The following is a 21,281-nucleotide window of genomic DNA, read 5'->3' on the forward strand; positions in this document are numbered from 1 at the left end:
GACATTTTCTAATTGAATAAAGCTGGATTCAAACAATATTAATAAATAATTAATCATTCACAGGAGAGACTGAGGCTGGCTGGGAGGGAATAAACATTTGTTAAACACTTCTATACTGGTCAGTATGTTAAGCAATTTACAGATATAATGCCATTTGATTTTCACAATGGAGGTATATGTTATAATCCCCATTTTATAGGTTAGGAAACTGAGGCAGGCAGGTGTTGCCTAGGGCCACGGTAAATAAATGTCTTGTGGTCAAATTTGAACTCAAATCTTCCTGAATCCAGGCATAGTGCTCTAGTCACTGTGTGTGCGTCATCGAATGGCTCTGTAGATTCAAACTTTAATTCATTTAATCTCCAGGTCTGGATATGTTAAGGCTATGCTCACTATACACTAGTTCATAGTAAACAACCTCATAAAAGATCAATTTATAAAATATAATAAGAATAAATTAATTTACATTGATAACTGATGAAGGTAATCAGAATATTAAAAAAGTCTACTGATTAAGATATTGTCTTCTAAATAGAAAATTCATATAGAATCACAGAATTTAGAAGCTGGAAGGGACCTCAGTGGCCTGTCTGATCCATACAACTTTTCTTAGTTCATTTAGACATTTGTTGAGTTTATTAAGTCAAAATAAGGAAATTGGTTGATTTCAAGAGTTAATGAACTTACCTATAATTATAAGTATATTAATTATACATAATTATTAATAATAAGTATATAATAATAATTTCTCTTTCCTATGATACTATAGATTGCTAAAGCAACCCAATTATTCATATTTTCTGGTCAGAGTACCTTTTCTCCTCCAAAAAGTGATGAGAATACACTGACACATCCTTGTTATGAAAATTCCAAAGAAATTACTCAAATTCTTGTTATAGCATTCTCTATATTATATTGCCACATTTGGGGAGTTAGAACTCAACTGTGGATGCACTAAGAAATATCTGTGGGTAGTAGCCTTTATAGAATCTACCTTTCACCAGCTTCTAAACGGCATTAGAACAGCAGGTAAGCTCAGAATGGGGGAGGTCATTTGGACTGTAATTTTGAAAGATTGTCATTCTTATTCTGCTATAGAGCTGCTTCTTTATGGAAAATGAAAAACAGTAAACAAATTGAGATTTCTTTACAGTAAAACAATGCAGCTTCATGAATTTGTGTTTCTCTATGTCTTACATATTATTCAGAGACATTTGTATGTTGAATTGTACATTAAGCTGTGCAATATCTTGGATAAAACAAACATGGTAGCGTTTCATATAGTTGAATTTGTACCAAAATATAACAGCTTCCTTATGGATAACTTTCTAAAATATTTCATATTTTCTTTGACATAATGTTGACAGAAATCATATGACTTTTGTAGTCAGGTATCTTGGAACATGTCTAGATATCCAAGATTATAGTTTAACTTATTTTGTATTTCAAATACTTTCCTCTCTTGTTTGTAAATATCTTGGGTTACTTGTAAAGATTAAAAAAACTACTTAGTCTTATCACTAACATTTTTAAATCATCTCACAGTACAAGTTATTTTTAACAGCAAGTCTCACCCATTTTTAGTTGATTTTCAGTAACATATATATGTATATATCAATAAATTTTATTTTTCTAATTGAGATAAATTAAATTTATCTTCCTCCCATCTCTCCCAATTGGAAAAAAAGAGAGAAAAAAATTTTGGTCAAGCAAAAAAAATTGCCTCATTGGCAGGTTCCTATACATACATATATTTATATCTATATCTATATCTATATATCTGTACGTATGTATATATATCATGCTTCATATTAGTCCTCCAGAATTGTGGATACTGATTATTTGGGGGTATTGATTTGATTGGACTTATCATAACTCTCAAAATTGTTTGCTTACAATACAAAAAGATTTTTTTTTGCTTTTTTTTAAAGCATGCACCAGATATTTGTATTCTAATATGTCTTAAAGAATACATAGTTGTGACTACATATAGAGTTTAAAGCAATTAATACTGGGAATTTATATGTAATATATATACTGTCATCATTATTGATGAATATAATTCCCTTTTGGGAATAACTGGGAAATAGTAAATGTGTCCTTGCTTTTTGAAATCAGAAAGACAATCTCGTATAGTACAGAATGATGAAAAGAAGGAGTGGCGTTTTCTGGAGTGCAGCAGGCCAAATGTTATCAATGTTTCACTCCAGTAACAATGGAATATTTGTGGGAAATTGGAGTGAAATTTGCTTCAACCTCTAGCCTTTTCAGTGTGAGCATCTGATATTAATAATTACTTTGCCTTGAGGCTCAAGTGTTTCATGGACTGTATCTAATGGGTAATGTGGGATTAGATAAATTGAATGGGTGCTTGCAGGCAACTTCTCATATACTATAAATTCTATCATTGCTAAAATGGTAAATAGTATTTCATAACCACAATCCCTAGTCTTTATCAAATTACTTGAGCTGATAGTATATAATGAAATCTTTCTCAAACCTAGTTCATATTTAGAAGAAAATTATATATATTTATATATTTATAAATCCAAGTCAACAAGGAGTAAAATAAAGCTCCTGAATAACCTGAATTGATTTAATAACAGAATGTGTTACTGATTTGGATAAGTTATTCAGTTTTTCAAATCTTCATAATGAATATCTCATTTTGATTATTTAGACAACAGTAACAAATAAGTGAGTTCAATGACTTATAACAGTATTATTGGATTTCTCCATATGCGTGTCACCAAATTCAACAACTCTAATTTATATCAATTCTTATGAAATCATCTAAAATTGAAAGGTGTATGTATAGATGTATATATTTAAATATACATACATATATACAAACATACTTATGTGTATGCATGTGTATATACGTTACAAATATGTGTATATACACATACAAAACATAGGCATACACATACATGCATATACATAGATATACAGATATATAAAGGACATTTAGACTCCAAATAAAGTGTACCTTAAATATGTGGGTGAATGTTTAAAAAACATTTTTTTCCATTGTAAGCTACAACTTTGAAAGTTATGAGACATCTAATCAAAGCCTTCCCCCCCCAAAAAAAAAAAATAAGCATCTATTATTCTGGAGTACTGATGAAGCATGAGGTACACACACACATACATATATATGTATATACATACACATACATATAATATATATTTAATAATGTCATTTCTCTTTGTTTCATAAATTGCCAGAACCGATAATATCTCTAATAACTCCTGTTTCTGTCTCTCTTTTTCTCTCCTTCATTTTTCTCAGTCTCTGTGTTTCTCTCAGTTTCTGTTTCTCCCTCAGTCTCTTTCTCTGTTTTTTTTTCCTTTGTATATCTATATTTGTCTTTATGTTACTATGTCCATCTTTGTCTATCTATATCCACTTCTCTCATAAACTGTGTAGATGTCAACACCAGCAGCTATTTATATAAGTCCAGTATACTCAAGGAATATTCCAGAAAAAGCATAATGCATATGAATGCTAAAAGCAATTATCTTATTTCTCTAAATTTCATCTAGGAGCTTCCTATATCTGTGGTATCTTTTAAATGTCATCATTGTTCTGCTGCTTCCACATTCACTTTTCTTCTCAATATAGTATAAAATTGAAAGAGTATGTACAATGATGAATAAAGGCTGACTTTGAATTTAAGAAAACTTGGGTTCAAACATGCTAAGTGTTTGAGTATAAACAAATCACTTTCCTCCTCAGTGCCTCCAAGCAACTATCCAAAACTATGTCATATACAAGAATGGCTGAATTATATATATGCAGTGAATTTTTATCTCAATAATTCCTCCAAATTAACAAATAGAAGCATAAACAAAAAATAAAAATCCAATCCAGTGAGAAGCTATTTGGTACTGTGAAATCATTATACTTTGAATATTTAAAATTGGTATTTTATTTTTCATTCCTCTTAATTTTTATCCTCCCACAAATGTAATTGATTATAGGTATCATAGTATATCATGAGTATATACCAAAGAAATGAGAATTATATATATATATATATATATATACATATATATATATATATATATATATATAAATTATTATTTTCTAAGAGCGAAGGATGTAATATTTCAATTGTGATTCACAATTGGTCCTTTCTTGTAAGGAAGTATTGTCATAGTTGTAAAGGTAATTATATGCTTGGGAGGAGAAAAGACTAGATATACTTATTTGTCCTATCACAGAAGACATTAGCTTCTATTTTTCTGCTTATCATAAGGTCATCTTCAAGAAGTAATTTTTAAAGGATGGAAACAGAGGGAAATAATCTTGTAATCTTGGAAACAAATACCATTCAACATGCATTTTAGTGTTTTATGATCTCATTGGTGTTAACACTTTCCACTGCTGTAAATCAAAACTCTTAGATATCTTAGCAGTTTCATGATAGAGTTAGGCTCTTGGTGGTGAACTTCCACAAAATTAACTTGACTTAATTTGTAGATGACAGTTTTTGATTGTACCCATAGCATAGTAAAGCATTTTGTCCAGTGGCATAGCCTATATATCCCCAGGGCATGAAAGTGAGACAAATAAAGGATTACTATTATATAAGAAACTCATTTCAGTTAGAAAGTATAGCAATTCCTACTACTACTAATGTCACTAATGATGCAGAAAGCTTTATTTGATGTAAAATAATAAAACTTATAGTCATAAACTTAGAATAAGTATGCAGTATTTCTTTTTTTTTTTCCAAAAAAAGCCATTTATTGAGATCATATCCTCTCTCAACTCCACATATGATTCCCTATCCTCCCACCACCCCCATGTCCAACTCCTTGGTCCCTTTTGCCATTTGCAGACCTTCTTCACTATTTCCAAGAAGATAGATGCGGGGAAGTGCGGGGAAGTGGATGCTTTTCAATGAGCCCCATTATTCTACTGTAACTTTCTTCCTCAAATTTGGTGAAATGAGCAAGCAATTCAAGTTTCTCACACATTTCTTTCATTTTGCCAACACTTTCTGGATTTTTCTGTCCTTAACTCTCCTCCAGCAGCTTTCTTTTCTCTAGTAATGCCAGCTGAAAGCATTTCACCATCGGCCACGTGCCTTAGTTATCCTAGATGTCAGTGCCAATCTTGCCAGTCACATTGAGGTCACCAAAAAGGTCATGGTAATCATCCTGAATTTGAAAAAGTTCCCCCATCTTCAGAAGGATGCTCCTGGCATTGGCATTGACATGTTCTGCCTCCCCATTTATATCTGCTTTGAAAATAGCAGCAGCAAATGGTAATTAGAAGGAGCACAGAGCTATCTTCTAACAATGTTCTTATATCTCTGTTCACTGAATCTGGGAAGATCAATCTTGCCCCAAAGGGCTGTGTTGATAAGACCAAGGGAAGGGCCTTGCAGTCTGCCAACTTCAGTCTGGTAAATGCTTTGAATGAGTTCAGTAAAATTCAGGAAATAGGGCTGTCCTCAGCAATAATGCTTCAACAGGCAGTAGAGACAGGCTTCCAGCAACATGGCATTATTGATTGGGACCCATGCCAATGCCAGGCTTCTTATACCAGCATAGTTGTCCCCAGTGTGTAAGAGAAGAATCTGTGATGTCATCTGTTACAAGGAAGAAAGCCTGGAGCAACTCCACATAATAGCCCACTGCTGGTGCTCCATGTTAACTATCAGCATCTTATTTTGGGAGTTTCACTAGTTCCTGGAAGACTACAAGCACCAACAAGCTTCAGTTGTATTTTCTCCCAAGAGCATTGTACTCTAGTATCTCCCTGAGCCTAGTTATAGTATCTCCCACCTCAGGATGACCCATGCCATCTTTTATCAGGATCTTTAAAATCTGGGAGAAATGCTGGGCAAAATCTTGCTTCTCTTGGGCAAAAAACTGATTTCTGATCTCTCTTCATTCTGGTAATAAGAAACAGCCACAGGCTTCTTTTAGGAGTAAGGTGTCTTTCTTTTTTCTTTTTTTTTGTTTTGGAGATAAAATCTGTGATTAAATCGATTCAAGTTTCTTTTAGTAAGGGAATTCTTTTTATCAAATCTAATTAACACTTCATATGTTAAAGAGTTACGTGAATGACTTAATATTTAAGTGATTTGCTCTAGGTCATAGAGTCACAAAGGCAATATGTATCAGGCAGATCTTAAACCAAGGTCAATTGACTTAGAAGCTTGCTATCCATCTATAATACCACACATGTAGGAGCCTATTTAGTAATAAATATTTAGAAAATACAGCTATATTTGAAGAAGATCAATTTAGCATTAGGATTTAAGATGGTTTGGAAGGGGAGTGAATTCAGAATGTATTGAGAAAAAATAAAATGAAAAATATATCACAATAATGTATCATAAAATGAAATCCTAGAGTAAACAGAAAGAGAAATTAGTGAAGAGAATGAAAGAAATCCTATTTTGGAAAGAGGTATAAATTGTGAAATGTAATTAACATGATTTGGTTTGTGATTGATTTATGTTTGAAGCAAAGAGTACTCAAAGATGTATCCTGAGATATGTATACTGAATGATTGACTAAAATGTCCTAAATATAATAGCTAAATAGTACAGTGGGTAGAGTACTGCACCTGGACTCAGGAAGACCTGAATTCAAATACTATTCAGACATTTTCTAGCTATGTAATTCTGGATATGTCTCTTGCTTTCTCTGAGCCTATCTGAACCAGTTTCAAGTTTTCTTGGGCCTCAACAAACAGGTTGGTCATAATCCTTTAGGAGCAAATGGCTGTCAAAGTTGGAAATCTAGATCCATCAGATATGTAATGCTCTGAACTTCTGGCACCAGGGAAAATGAGTTCAGGTCTACTAGTGCCAGACCTGAAAGTGTGAATAGTGAGTCAGGTCAGAACACCATATATGTGGTGGGCTGTGCAGAGCCCCAACCACACTTGAAAGAAAGCACATCCACTTGAAGTCAATTTTGAGTATCCAAAAGTCAGTTGAGGAAAAGACTTAGGTTGGTGAATGATGAATTGCCTCATGAAAGAGAAGATGGATACTTTGAGATCCAGCTTCCAAGAAAATCACAATGACAAGGAGGGGAGTCAAGAAGGAATTCTGATAGAGGTAACAGTGATTAGGCAGACAGGGGGTATTATCTGGTGACATCCTATCTATAAGAGAATCAATGCTTTTTTGTGGGGCTACATTATAACAGTAGAATACATAAAAGAGAAATGGGAAGCAGAAGGAAAGAAAAAACTGGGTGAAACACTAAGGTCAAATAAAGTGCCAGAAAACAATGAGAGAAAAGTGATTTATCTGGTATCAGAAAGAAAAGAACATACAGTAATGTAGGTGAAGAGGAAAGAGAAAATCCAAAAAGGGGGAGAAAGGAAGAAGATCTTTCTTTGGAGATGGGAAGAAACTCATGAGGACAATTGGCACCTGGAGAATTTGGAGATCATGTACAAAGGGAGGAAATTTTTAGGCAGATATATAAAAAAGCCTACCAAAAATATATGGATTAGTAGTTGGCAGCATAATCAGGGTCTTGGTGGGGGTGGGTTGAGGATAAAATTCACAATGTCCTCTGGAACACTTGTAATAATTAGCATTTTTCTGAGAGTAAAGAACAATGAAAAAGGAAAATCTACTGGGTAAGCCCTACAAGACTGAGAATAAATACTTGGGAAACTTTGATTGTATGAAGAATACAGAAAAAAGATAGAAATTAGATAATATTGTTTTCATTTTGTTTTCTTTCCCCTTTTTTTTCCTTTTTGACCTGATTTTTCTTGTGCAACATGATAATTGTAGAAATAGTTATAGAAGAATTGTACATGTTTAATATAAATTGGATTGCTTGCCTCTGGGGAGAGGAAGGAGGAGGGGCAAGGGAGGGAAAAATTTTGGAATACAAGGTTTTGCAAAGGTAAATGTTCAAAATTATCTATGTATATGTTTTGAAAATTAAAAAAGAATATTCATGGTCTTCAAAGTATATAGAATAAAATGCTTTCAATACGCAAATTCTTAGTAGAAGAAGTTAAAATTATATAAGATAAAATGAGGCATGTTTCATTCTTGACTTACTGTATACTGCTGGGACTGATCTAAAGTCATTTTTCTGTGAGCCTAGAGAAGATAAACTATTATCTAAAAATGTATTCAATTATAAAAAAAATAACCTGCACAATAGTTAACATAAATATACAAGAATAATAATATTGTGACTTAAAGACTATTCTTATCTGAATCACATCAAAAGAAGAATGAAATAGTAGAAATAACTACTCTTCTTTATATATTATAACTTTATTTTAGATCAGTTTTCTTAAGGAATACTCACAACAGTAGGTTGATGTCCCATTTTTCAATTGAGGAAAGTGGGAAATAGTTACATATCTAGGTAATAGAGCTAGGAAATGGCTAACATAGAATTTATACCAGGATCTTAATGACTTTAAATTCTATAATATCTTCACTATGATTTGAGGAAATTAAAAAAAAAGAGAATTGGGAAAAGGCTTGGAATAAATGAAAGAATATGTATGAAAAGAGAGAATATAAGAGGAAGACAGAAAGAATGGTACAAAGTGCTTGTACTTTGAGATGGAGAAATATAATTACCCATATAAAACAGATTCTTGACCTTTCTTTGTATTAATGAAACCCTTCTCAGGGATTCTGAAATGCAGAAAAGTAAATTCATCAGATTGCAAAAGAAACCAAGGGTAATAGACTTCTGAAATTCTACCTATATTTGCCTTCTCCCTCCTCCCCTATATATATATATATATATATATATATATATATATATATATATATATATATTTGGGTATCTAAGAACTCCAGTTTTAGAATTCCTAATTAATAGAACAGGAACAATAGACTTCAATCATAATTAGATTCCTCCTATATCTTCACATTCAAATAAAAATGACCAATGATAGTTAAATGTATGATTACAAACAGACATAAGAGTACAGTATCTATTGTTGAAGTCATGTTCTTCTCTATATAATTTTATTTAAATGATATATGATCAGGTCAATGCTTTGTCTTAGTGAAGTAAACAAAATAGTCTTATTAGTAGAAGTTATGTTCTTATAAAATGTTTGTGTTTGGTGACTGAATTTTTCCAGAGCTCTAAGGAATTATTTAGTGTATTGAGGAGGGGGATAGGAAGAGAGTATTGAATGGCAGGGCAGAAGGAATGTTTTTTGTAGAAATAAAATAGTTCCTGAAATAACCAATGTGAAAGAGGAACACAACATGTTCCAGTGTTTATTTTGCAAATGAATGATTTAAATTTAAATGAGAAAGATCTTAAATTCTAACTAATGGCATCTTTATAGAATGAATTTTTGTTAAATATTTATAGATGACTGAATGCAACTAATAATGTTCCTCCATATAAATATGACATTTTATCTAATAAATAACAATCCATTTTATAAAGTTAAAAAAAACTTTAGCCCTTTTATGGAAAAAAAAAGTTCTATGTGTAGCTAATTTCACAATTCCAATTTTCCACTGAAGTGGTTGGTTAGCAATGAAATTGGATAGATCTCAGAATATTTTGACAACCAAGGAGAGCAGTAAGGAGCATGAGTTCATGAAACGCTGTTGTCAAAGGAATCTATTTTAATTCTCACATACATTACTGAAGACAGATTTATTAGCAAGTCAAAAATAGCTTGTCACAGTAAATTAACCCATAGATTATTATGTAAAACATTAAAGGAAAAATTACTGCAGCAAAGAGAGCTTTGGGAATAATTGAAGAAAATAGTATAGGTGAAGAGAGTAACACTAATTTGAAAAAAAGATAATATGGTAATAAGAACACCAGAGAACATACCTATAATCACATTTATTATGTAAAACAGTCTCAAGGCTCTAGCTCATTTTGTCTGCTGGTAATGACTAGAAAGGAAAAAAAATGCAATTGAAAATGATTCTCCCATTCTACAATAGTCTGTAGATGGTGGTTATTTTAGTATGAGTAAATAGTTGATTCAGATCATTTTGTGGACAATAATTTCTAATAAGAATAAGGAATAAATAAGCATAGACAATACACTCCATGTGAAAAATGTGTGGAGAAACATGAGGAATTATTTTGAAATAATGAACTTGAACTTGAACTTGGGGGGAAAATAATTACTGGGGTATATATATGTATATATATATATGTGTATATATATATATATATATATATATATATATATATATATATAGATTGTAGCAAAATGCTCATGAATTTTAGTTTCCTTAAATATTTGCCTCCCTTTGCAATCTATTTGATTTAATTTCATGGTGAGCATAAGTGAATAAACTACTAATTTGTGTTTGGTGAATGAATTTTTCTAGAACTCTAGGGAACTATTCAATTGATTGGGAAGGAGGATGGGAAGACAGTATTGAAGGGCAGGGGAAAACATGAGGTTTTGTACAAAACAAAAAGTTCCTGAAAGAACTAATTCACTTTATGTAACTGATTGCATTATTACATAGTATTTTCTTCACCCAAATCCCAATAACAAGACGTCCAATAGAGTATAGCCAATTCAATTAAATTAACGTTTAGTGAGCACTGGGGTGCAAGGCACCATACTAGGTTCTATCTAATACAAACTAGAAAATATAGAGGAGACACACTTTTTGGGCCTCTCTAAGCTTAGAATACAGCCATCCAAGTGGACATTCTAGTACTCAGAAGGATATGGTAGGGCAGCTATCCTTTAATTCACAAAATCTTATATAGTGACTTTTAATTCAGGGTTCTATAGTTAATGCACTCTTCAAAGGACTTTTAAAAACTATTCTGGATACCTTTTTGATGGTATGACTTTGCCCGTAGGGGGAAAGAATACTATTTTAGAGTTCTTTGCTGATGGAAAGTTGTACAGGTTCAAAAGCAAGGCAAATTGCAAAAATGAATTTATGTAGCAGGAGGATAGAAATGTTTGTCATTTTCCTAGTATATGGGAGACTAAAAAGAGAATAAAGAAGAAAAAAACACTGAAACTATTATGATAGAGCACACTTGAAGATAATATTCACTAATTATAATCTATTTTCCTAAGATAATATAAATACATAGAATATTTACTATGTAATAATATATGTAATATGTATAACATATTATAAAGATTTTATATATATGACTTTTCTTACTTGAGTGTTTTATTCACAAAGTGTTTTCTTACTTCTGACTTAATATAAAATCCATTCCCAATATAGCTGAATTCATAGCATCTTGGATATAGATAGAGCTGGTAACCACTATGGAAACCAAGTAGATCAAACCCCTTGTTTTACAAATGAGGAAAAAAAGACCCAGAATAGTTAAATGAAATGACCAGGTTCACATAGCTAGTAATTATCTAAATCAAGATTTACACTCAGATTTTTTTGACTCCAAATCTACCAGACCATCCAATGTGCTACTTGACTTGTATCCATTGATATGGTTTTTTCCAGCACCATTAAAACAGACAGGTAGACAGCATACATATATTCTTATTTTTTTCTATTTGTTTGCTTTTTTTTTTCCATTTCAGGCCAATATATATCAGCTTTTCAAGAGAAAATATATTTTTCTTTGAATATTTGTCTTGATTAATAGTAGATTATTCTGTATATTTATTTAGAGTATCACTTTGATTTGGTAAATTATCTTATTTCTTATAGAATCAGAGTTCTTTAGTAAAGGAATCATTTTCAAAGAACAACATTCAAGGAACTTATTGAAATTTATAAGAGTAAAAGCCATTCTCCAACATATAAATTGTAAAAATGGAGTTTTTGAGGAAAGAAATTCAAGCTTTCAACAATCATATTAAAAATGATTTTACATTAAATAGAGAAGTACAAATTGAAGGAACTTTGAGGTTTAGCCTCATACTTACAGTCTTTTAATAATGCCAACAGAAGAACATGACAAATGTTGGAAGGACTATGGGAAAATGGATATAGTCATTCAGTATTGGTAGAATTCTGAAGTAGTCTAGCTGATCTTGAAAGATATTTGGAACTATGCCCCAAAAGTTAGCAAACTGTTTATATCCTATGACCCAGCTATATCACTGCTAACTGTCAAATAGTCCTCTATTCTGAAGAAATGAAAATGGAAATGGATCTTTATGTACACAGATATTTTAGAAGCTCTTTTAGCCAAGTGCTAGAGATCTATAGTGTCCTATTAGGAAAATACCAAAAATGGTAGAATATTAATATTAATGGAATAATATTATGCCAAAAGAAATGATCCGGTAAATATCAGAAGAAACTCAAAAGTTCTTTATTGTTTGAGTTGACAGAGCAAAGTGAGGAGAACTAAGAGAATAATTTATAAAAAGATGCTATTAGAGAGCAAAATAACTTTGAAAGACTTTTTGAATTCTGATAGCCTCAATGATAATTTTTTTAAAAAATGTATTTTAAAGCTTTTTATTTTCAAATCATATGCATAGTCCTCAACATTCACCCTTACAAAACTTTGTGTTCCAATTTTTTTTCTTCTTCCCTTCCAACCTACCTCCTCCTCTAAATGGCAAGTAATCCAATATATGTTAAATGTGTGCAATTATTTTATACATATCTCACAATTATTATGCTGCACAAGAAAAAATCTGACCAAAAAGGGAAAAAATGAGAAACAAAACAAAATGCAAGCAAATAGCAAAAAAAAAAATTTAAATACTATGTTGTGATCCACACTCAATCCCCACAGTCCTCTCTCTGGGTGCAGATGCCTCTCTCCATCATAAGACCATTGGAACTGGCCTGAATAACCTTGTTGAAAAGAGCCATGTTCATCAAAACTGATCATCATAATCTTATTGTTGTTCTGTCTTGGTTCTATTCACTTCATTTAGTATCAATTCATGTTAAGTTTTTCCATGTTTTTCTGAAATCATCTTGATTATCATTTATTATAGAACAATAATATTCCAAAGCATTCATATACAATAATTTATTTACCTAGTCTCCAACTGATGGGCATCCATGTAGTTTCCAGCTCCTTGCCACTACAAAAAGAGCTGCTACAAACATTGTTGCACATATGGGTTCTTTTCCCTTTGTTGTGATCTATTTGAGATACAGGGCAGTAGAGACACTGCTGGATAAAAGGGTATGCACAGTTTGATAGCCCTTTGGGCACAATTCCATATTGCTCTCCAGAATGGTTGCATCAATTCACAATTCCACCAACAATGTATCAGTATCCCAGTTTTCCCACATCCCTCCAATATTCATCATTATCTTTTCTTGTCATCTTAGCCAATCTGAGATATGTATAGTAGTACCTCAGAGTTGTCTTAATTTTAAAAAGAATGAACATGAAACATGCTACACATCTCCAAACATAGAGATGATGAATTTAGAATTCAGAGAGAGAGAGAGAGAGAGAGAGAGAGAGAGAGAGACAAACGTGATATATTTTTTCATATAGCCAATAAGAGAGAGTATTTTGCCAGACTATTCATTTATGTATTAAAAGATGTTTTTAAGTTTTCCATTTTAAAAAATTCCTCAATAATGGCTTAACTAATTAACAACAAACTTATAAGTTGAAAAATAAAAGTAAATGAGGCAGCTAGGTGGTACCATGGATAGAGAGCACCAGCCCTGAAGCCTGGAGGACCTGGGTTCACATGTGGTCTTAGACACTTACCACTTCCTAGCTGTGTGACACTGGGCAAGTCACTTAATCCCAATTGCCTCAGCAAAAAATAAATAAATAAAGTAATTAAATAAAACTAATAACCTCAATTAGAATCACAGAATCTAAAATAAGAAAGGAAAATCAGAGATAATCAGAGTCTAATGTTGACTTCAATGAGAATTACATAATTCACTTTTTTTTTCCTGAGGCGATTGGTGTTAAGTGACTTGCCCAGGGTCACACAGTAAGTACTTAAGTGTCTGAGGCCAGATTTGAATTCAAGTCCTCCTGACTTTAGGGCTGATCCTCTATCCACTGCACCACTTAGCTGCCCCTCATAATTAGCTTTTAAATAATTCTTATTGTTAAGGTTTTTGTGTTTTTCCCCCTTTTTATTCTATGGCACTTTTATCTCAATGATATGGATATAATCTCTTATATTTTATATATGAATTAATTCCTAGGACTTCTCATCCTATGTAATTATTTTCTTATCCTCCCATAAATTCTCCCCAATGGTTCCACATACCCCTCACCCCAATTCTGGGAGTTATATTACTTCTTGATTTTGTATGGATAATAAAAGCTCATGAAACTTTGTATCTTGGTTAATCTTCATATTTGTTTCATGACCAGGCCACCTCTTTTTCCAGTTACACTTTTCTCTGACAGTATCCTTTGTGTTTTTTCTCCTGAACAATCTTTTATTGGCCTACTTATAACTATTATATACTTTTTTCATTTCCCTTTAGGGAAAAAAAATAATCCTGTGGTTTTTGTATAAGTTTAATATATGTTTATTAATGAGTGCTGTTAATTATAATTTAAATGTATCATAATTCCTGGAAAAGAAACTGAAAAGGTACACTAAGGTGTGACAATGCCTGAGAAATATATGGTTATTTTTTTTAAATGAAAGAAAACACAATTAATTTTTTGTCTTTTATTACATATGAAAATAGTATACAACTATTTATTCACAATTAATGCAAAATTTTATTTATTTACTATTCTGGAAAAATTTGACCTTTGCCAATCATAATAATTTAACTGGCTTGTCCTCAAAGATCACTGGTTTTGTACTCAGAATGTCTCAGTTAAGTAACTATTCTAACACTTGTTTACTTGAAAATGTTGATTTATTTCTCTTGACTTTGATTTACTTCACTACAAAATGAAGAGGTTCAACTGGATGACATCACAGTTTTAGCTAATTCTTTTCATTCCAAATCTATAATCTCCTTATGCTATAATTTGACAAAATTGCGAATGTCTCCATATTAATTTGTGATTAATGATTCTTTTCTAAATAATCAAAATATTTTGATTTGAGGAAAATTGTCAAAGAAGAAAAATTTTATCTGAATATTACCCTATCAAGGGAAGAAAATTCTATTTTATCATATATCTAGGTTCAGTTATTGTTGCCATGATTTTAAGCATATTTCAGCTGTACTCTGAATGAAATAATGTGACTGATGCAACATTTATAGAAGTGAACTCTTTGTGGTTTATAAATTTGATTCTGTTTATTTCTTCCATTCTCACCTTCAAGTATAAAGAGTTGAAGGACACTCCTTTGACCAATATGTTCTGCTTTGTAAAGAAAAAATGGAATATTTAGTTACTTATTTGATAAAGAATCAAGAATAGTAGAAAATTCAGAAAAAGTAATTTTTTTTCTTAACTTATTGAACATGTGGGCCTTGATATATCATACTATATTTATTCTTATCCTAATAACTTAAGAAATATGCCTATATTTAAATTATTTTCTTTTTTGGCATAATTTATTTCTGTCCTTTGCTCCTGTCTTTTTTTTTTCTCTTTTAATATAAATTGCTTCTCACTGGGAACAAAACAATATAATTTGTAAAATGCATTGCAGTTAAGTAGATTTACTCTGACATATTATCATTATTCAACTTTTTCAAGCATACTGCCATGCTTAATGACTTAGTGCTATTATTTCAAGGAAAAAAAAAATCAAAAACTCCTGTTACTGAATTTTGCTAGATAAGTGACCCAAATCAAAAAAAAAAAATCCAATTTTCTTCTCTTAATGAAAACCTAACCACTTGATCATTCATTATGGTACATTATTACCAATAATACTAATAAAAATAATAATCGATTTATTGAATACATACAATGTACATGGGAGTAGCTAGGTGATACAGTAGATTGCTGAGTTTAGAGTTAAGAAGACTGCCCCTTCTTTTCTCTCACTCTAGAACCTTAATCATTGCAGTAGCCTGTTGGTTTGTATGCCTGCCTCTAGTATCTTTCTGTTCCAATCCATTCTCCATTAAGTCATTAGAATGACTTTTCCTAAATCATTTTCCTAAATATTTCCTAAAATATTAGTCTGCTCATGTCTTATACACACACTATCCACCAAACTCAAAAAACTCCAATAGCTTCCTATTATAGTCTAGAAAAAAAAAAAAGAAAAGAAAATAGTCTGTTTTATATTCAAAACCTTCACAATCTACCACCCTCCTACCTTTCCAGTCTTCTTTATGTTGCACTAAAGCAACTAAAACTAAGCAATACTTGTGGTCTGACTGTTTCACCAACAAGATATTCCAACTCTTGGCATTTTCTCTGACTATCTCCCATACCTGGAATGCTCTCCCCATTTCACTCTAACTACTAACCTCTCTAACCCAATTAAAATTCTGCCTTCTACAAGAACCCTTTCTTAATATCTCTAGTGCTTTCCTTCTTTTGATCATTTCCTATTTGTCGTGTGTGTGTGTGTGTGTGTGTGTAGTTTTGTACATATTTGTTTTAACATTGTCTTCTCCCATTAGATTGTAAGTTCTTAGGGACTGACTTTGCCTATTTTTTGTATCTGGCATATATCATGCATTTAATAAAATATTTGTTTGTTGATTGATTGATTAAAACTGGTATTAACTCTAAAACTCTAAGTGCCATGATGCTACTATAATTTGACTACACACTGCACTAAGAGGTCAGATGGCTATTAATTTTGCAAGCTTTAGTATAAAAACAAACAAACTTCAAAACTAAATCAAAACTAAACAAACAACTCTTCCCCAATATTTCTCCTGTGCACAAGAGTATGCACACACACACACAATTGATGGGTCCTCAATAAACCAGGTTACATTGGGGTAGAAAAATATGTGGAAACCATAACTTGGTTTTTCTTAGTCATTTTTTTTCTTTTTAAAATGAATATTCTCACAGTAGAGAATAGCTGTATGTGATTGAGTAAACATGGAAGGAAATAAATATTAATTAAGAGCCTAATATGTTCTAAGCAATTTACAACCATTATCCTGTTTGATCCTTACCTAACTCTGTGAGCTAGGTGCTATGATTCCCATTTTCACACTGAAAAAAATGAGGCAATCAAAGGTTAAATCACTTTGTAAGAGACATATGGCTATTCAATGCTTGAATTGAGGTTGAATTCAGGTCTTCTTAACATAAGGGCCGTTACTTTATCCATTATGTCACCCAACAACCTCTAAGAAAACAAAACGTGTGTGTGTGTGTGTGTGTGTGTGTGTGTGTGTGTGTGTGTTTGGGGAAAGGGGTAAGGAGAGGAAAACAGATAGACAGATAGAGACACAGAGAGAAAGAGATTTCACAAAGAAAAAAGACCTCACAAGTTACCTAATTCCAATTGAACATGAATCTTGTCTCTTATAAGATCATCATGGCACAAGGTAATGATTTAATTAAATCGATGAATTCTCAAACAGTACCATATGTGCAATGGTTGATATATCTTATTGGCTTTCCTGGGGAGAAGGCTTAAAGATGACATCATAGTTGTCTTCATATATTTGAAAGGTTGTCACATGGGAAAAAGAGTGCTTTCTTTTTCTTGGCCCCAAAAAAGCACTAGAATTGATGGGTGGAAGAGTAGCAGACTTTGGCTTCATAGAAAGAGTAACTTAGTCACTGTAGTTGCCCAAAAATGGAATGAACTAATCCCACATATTGGAATATTTTAATATTTATGACCTTTAAGTAGAGAATGGATGACTTTTCCTTAAAGGTATTTTCAATCAATCAGCATTAATTAATCTTATCATCATTCTTAAAGCATTTATCTGGTTGTTTTAATTATAATATCTGGAACTGAAGATAGAAAACTAGATATAGTCTGACCATGTAACATCCAAGTAGAGCTATCATCTTCATTGTAGAAATTGTGTTTCTATCAATTCAAACTAAGATGACTTAGATTGTCAAAATGTTTGCATGTTAAACTTGCAGTTCATTAAAGTACTCAATATTTTTTCCTTTTCCTGCAGTTGTGTATTAAATTTTTTTAACATAATTGTAGTACTTTACGTGTATCCCTTATCCAATGTTAAGAACTATTAGAAACTGGAATTCTAATTAATGCTATTTGAAAAAGTCCAAATTAAGTCCAACAACAAGTTTTCTTGAATGTATTAATAATTGTTGTTCTTTATTTTATTTTATTTTATTTTTAATTAATAGAATAAAATTAGAAATTGTATAACAGTAAAATAAAAAGATGATTGCACATGAAACTGCATATTTCTTATATAAAATGTTAATTTTTTAAAGATATGATGAAATTATCATGCAAATTCCTCTTTATTCTTTCCCTCCTCCAATGGTGGTTGCTATTACACACAAAAAAACACATAGACATATAACACACATACACACACACATGTAAAATTATTCTATACATACTCTATAATTTCTTTCTCTGGATGCAAAGAACATCTTTCTTCATATATCCTTTATAATTAATTTAGGTATGTATAATAGTTAAAATTTCTAATTTGCTCAAAGTTGTTCTTAAAACAATATTGCTGTTATTGTACATGATGTTCTCTTGATTCTGCTTATTTTACTCTTCATTATTTCATGCAAGTCCTTCCATGTTTTTTCTAAAATCATTGAGATATTCATTTTATATAGCACAATAATATTCCATCATAATAATATACAGCAACTTGTTCAGTCATTCCCCAAATAATGGAAATTGTTATTTTAATCCATAAAAATTAATATCTTAGATATTAATCAAGAGCAAAAATGAATTTTCTCTTGATGGAATTTTTTGTTTTAGTAACATAGCTCATTAAATAAAAATGATATAATTCAGTCATTTATTGCAAACTGATTTCAGGAAAAAAAACATGTAAACATTATATTTCATCTCTGATAAATTCATTTAACGGACTTGAAATTTTCACCTCCTGGGTTATAACTGTTGAACACTGGCACTTATTATGGGGTAAAACAATGTTAATTGGCCTTTCTAAAACATTATTAATAGTTTAAAGGTTTAGATAAGTCAAAATTACTGTCATCCAACATTTTGAAATTACATTTTAAGTTTTTTTCCAATGTAAAATGTACTTATTAAGTATAATTATGTTTAACATAGTGGTACTTAACACATCATTCCTCCTCCTCTCCTCATCACCCACATCTGTATACAGAGCTAAATAATGTGCTAGAGATGTCAAATGGCAGATTCCTGTGGCTACAGCTGTTCATAGGAATATTGACTCTTTAAACCTATATTTTTCTTCCATTTCATTATTTTGAGTAAATAATTTGTCTCTCCACATGGATTTGCCAGATCCAAGTATGTCTCCAAAGTATAGGGATTTTTTGATGTATATTTTACTACAAGTGACCTTTTTGAAAAAAAAAAAATTATGTGGGTTTACTCTATCAAAAATGTTCAGTACTGCAATTATTTGATTTTTATACAACCTTTTATGCTGATGACAAAGAAATACAGGAAGAGTTTTTCCCATGTGTATGAGCAGATGGATGAATGTTAGTTTTACGTTCCAGTCATCAGTGCTGATTCTTTTATCTTCAGATTCCATTACTGAAACAGACCATGCCTGTCAAACTCACTGTTAGATGTGAATGACAGCATATTTTTTAAAAGTCTGCTCAAAATTCATTTTTACACTGGAATATTGTATGTTGAGTTCTACAAAAAACGCCTTTACACATAAAATAAACGTTCTCAATTTTAACATTAGATTTTTTGGGGGTAAAGCAATTTAATTCTATTAGAAAAATCTAAAGTTTGAACTTCTGGAACTCCTAAATGGCAGCTTGGGTACTTTTTAAATACTTATATGATAACTTCCTCTTTATTTCAGATTTCTCTTTATTCCAAGTTCTTGACATTTTCTTTCTATATTCAAACATCAGATTTTAGTCTCTAATACTATGAAAAATTTATTTCATAAGCAATATTATTCTTGAAATCATATCAGGTTGAATCAAAGCATTAAAAATTTGCTTTTGCATATCGTCATAGTTAAATTCTAAAGACATTGAGCCAAGATTTATCAGATGAAAGTCACTCATATATAACAGATTTTGTAGACTTTGTTCACTGGAAAATTGTCATCTGTTGAATGAAATTTATAGAATCATATAACACTTCTCAAAATTTTACTTTAAGAGATGCAGAATTACAGCATATGCTTTAATAGAATTATATAGTACAACACTAGAGCTTAAAGAGTTATTAATTATTTCAAGATCAGGACAGATTTTTTTGATAATTTACTTCTTCCTGGTCTCAGCTTCACAAACCAAATCTTCAAGTTGGAAGGGACTTTTGAACCTATCTTGCCAGACTTATACCTGAAATGGACCCAAATATAGAATTTCTTTAAAAAGTAATGAATTTATTTATTTTTAATAAATATTGATTATGAATCACATTGGGAGGGAAAAATCAGAACAAAAAGGAAAAGCCATGGGAGAAAAAAACAAAACAGAAAAAAAGAAGTTAACATAGCATGTGCTGATTTACATTCAGTCTCTATAGTTATTTTTGTGAATGCAGATAGCATTTTGTATGCAAAGTTTTTTTGAGATGTCTTTGGATCATTGAACAGCTGAGAAGAACCAAGTCTTTCATAGTTGATCATTGCACATTCTTGCTATTATTGGGTACAATGCATTCCTGGTTCTGCTTGTTTCACTCAGCATCAGTTTGTGTAAATCTTTCCAGGCCTTTCTAAAATCTGCTTGTTCATCATTTTTAAAGAATAATAATGTTCCAATATCTTCATATGCCACAACTTGTTCAGCCATTCCTGAATTGATTGACACCTACTCATTCTCCAATTCTTTACTTACCACAAAAAGAGGTGCTACAAGCATTTTTGCACATGTGGGTCTTTTTCCCTCCTTTATGATTTCCTTGGGATATAGACTCAGTAAGTGGCACTTCTGGGTCAAAGGGCATGTGCAGTTTTATAGCCCTTTGAGAATAGTTCCAAATTGCTCTTCAGAATGGTCATAACTCCACAAATGCATTCATGTCCTAGTGTTCCCACATCTCCTCCAACATTTATCATGATCTTTTCCTGTCAGCTTAGTCAATCTGAAAGGTGTGAGGTAGTATCTCACTCAGAATTGTTTTAAATTTCATTTCTTTAATCAATAGTGATTTAGACCATTTTTTCATATGACTACAGATGGCTGGTTATCTATACTCATATGACAATTGTCTAGTCACATCCTTTGACCATTTATCAATTGGGGAAATGACTTGTATTTTTAATAAATTTCACACAGCTCTGTATATATTTTAGAAATGAGAACTTTTTTCAGAAACACTGGCTATA

The 21,281-nt window shown here is 31.4% G+C and overlaps 1 protein-coding gene and 1 pseudogene across 1 annotated transcript in view; one reads left to right on the forward strand and one right to left on the reverse strand.

Moving 5' to 3' along the window:
- Positions 1-21,281, forward strand: part of MYO16 (myosin XVI) — a 713,480-nt gene that overhangs the window by 115,981 nt on the left and 576,218 nt on the right. The window lies entirely within an intron of this gene.
- On the reverse strand, positions 4,697-5,908 carry LOC100925086 (annotated as a pseudogene).

This window comes from Sarcophilus harrisii, chromosome 3 (assembly GCF_902635505.1).
Source record: "Sarcophilus harrisii chromosome 3, mSarHar1.11, whole genome shotgun sequence".
In the NCBI taxonomy this organism is placed as follows: domain Eukaryota; kingdom Metazoa; phylum Chordata; class Mammalia; order Dasyuromorphia; family Dasyuridae; genus Sarcophilus; species Sarcophilus harrisii.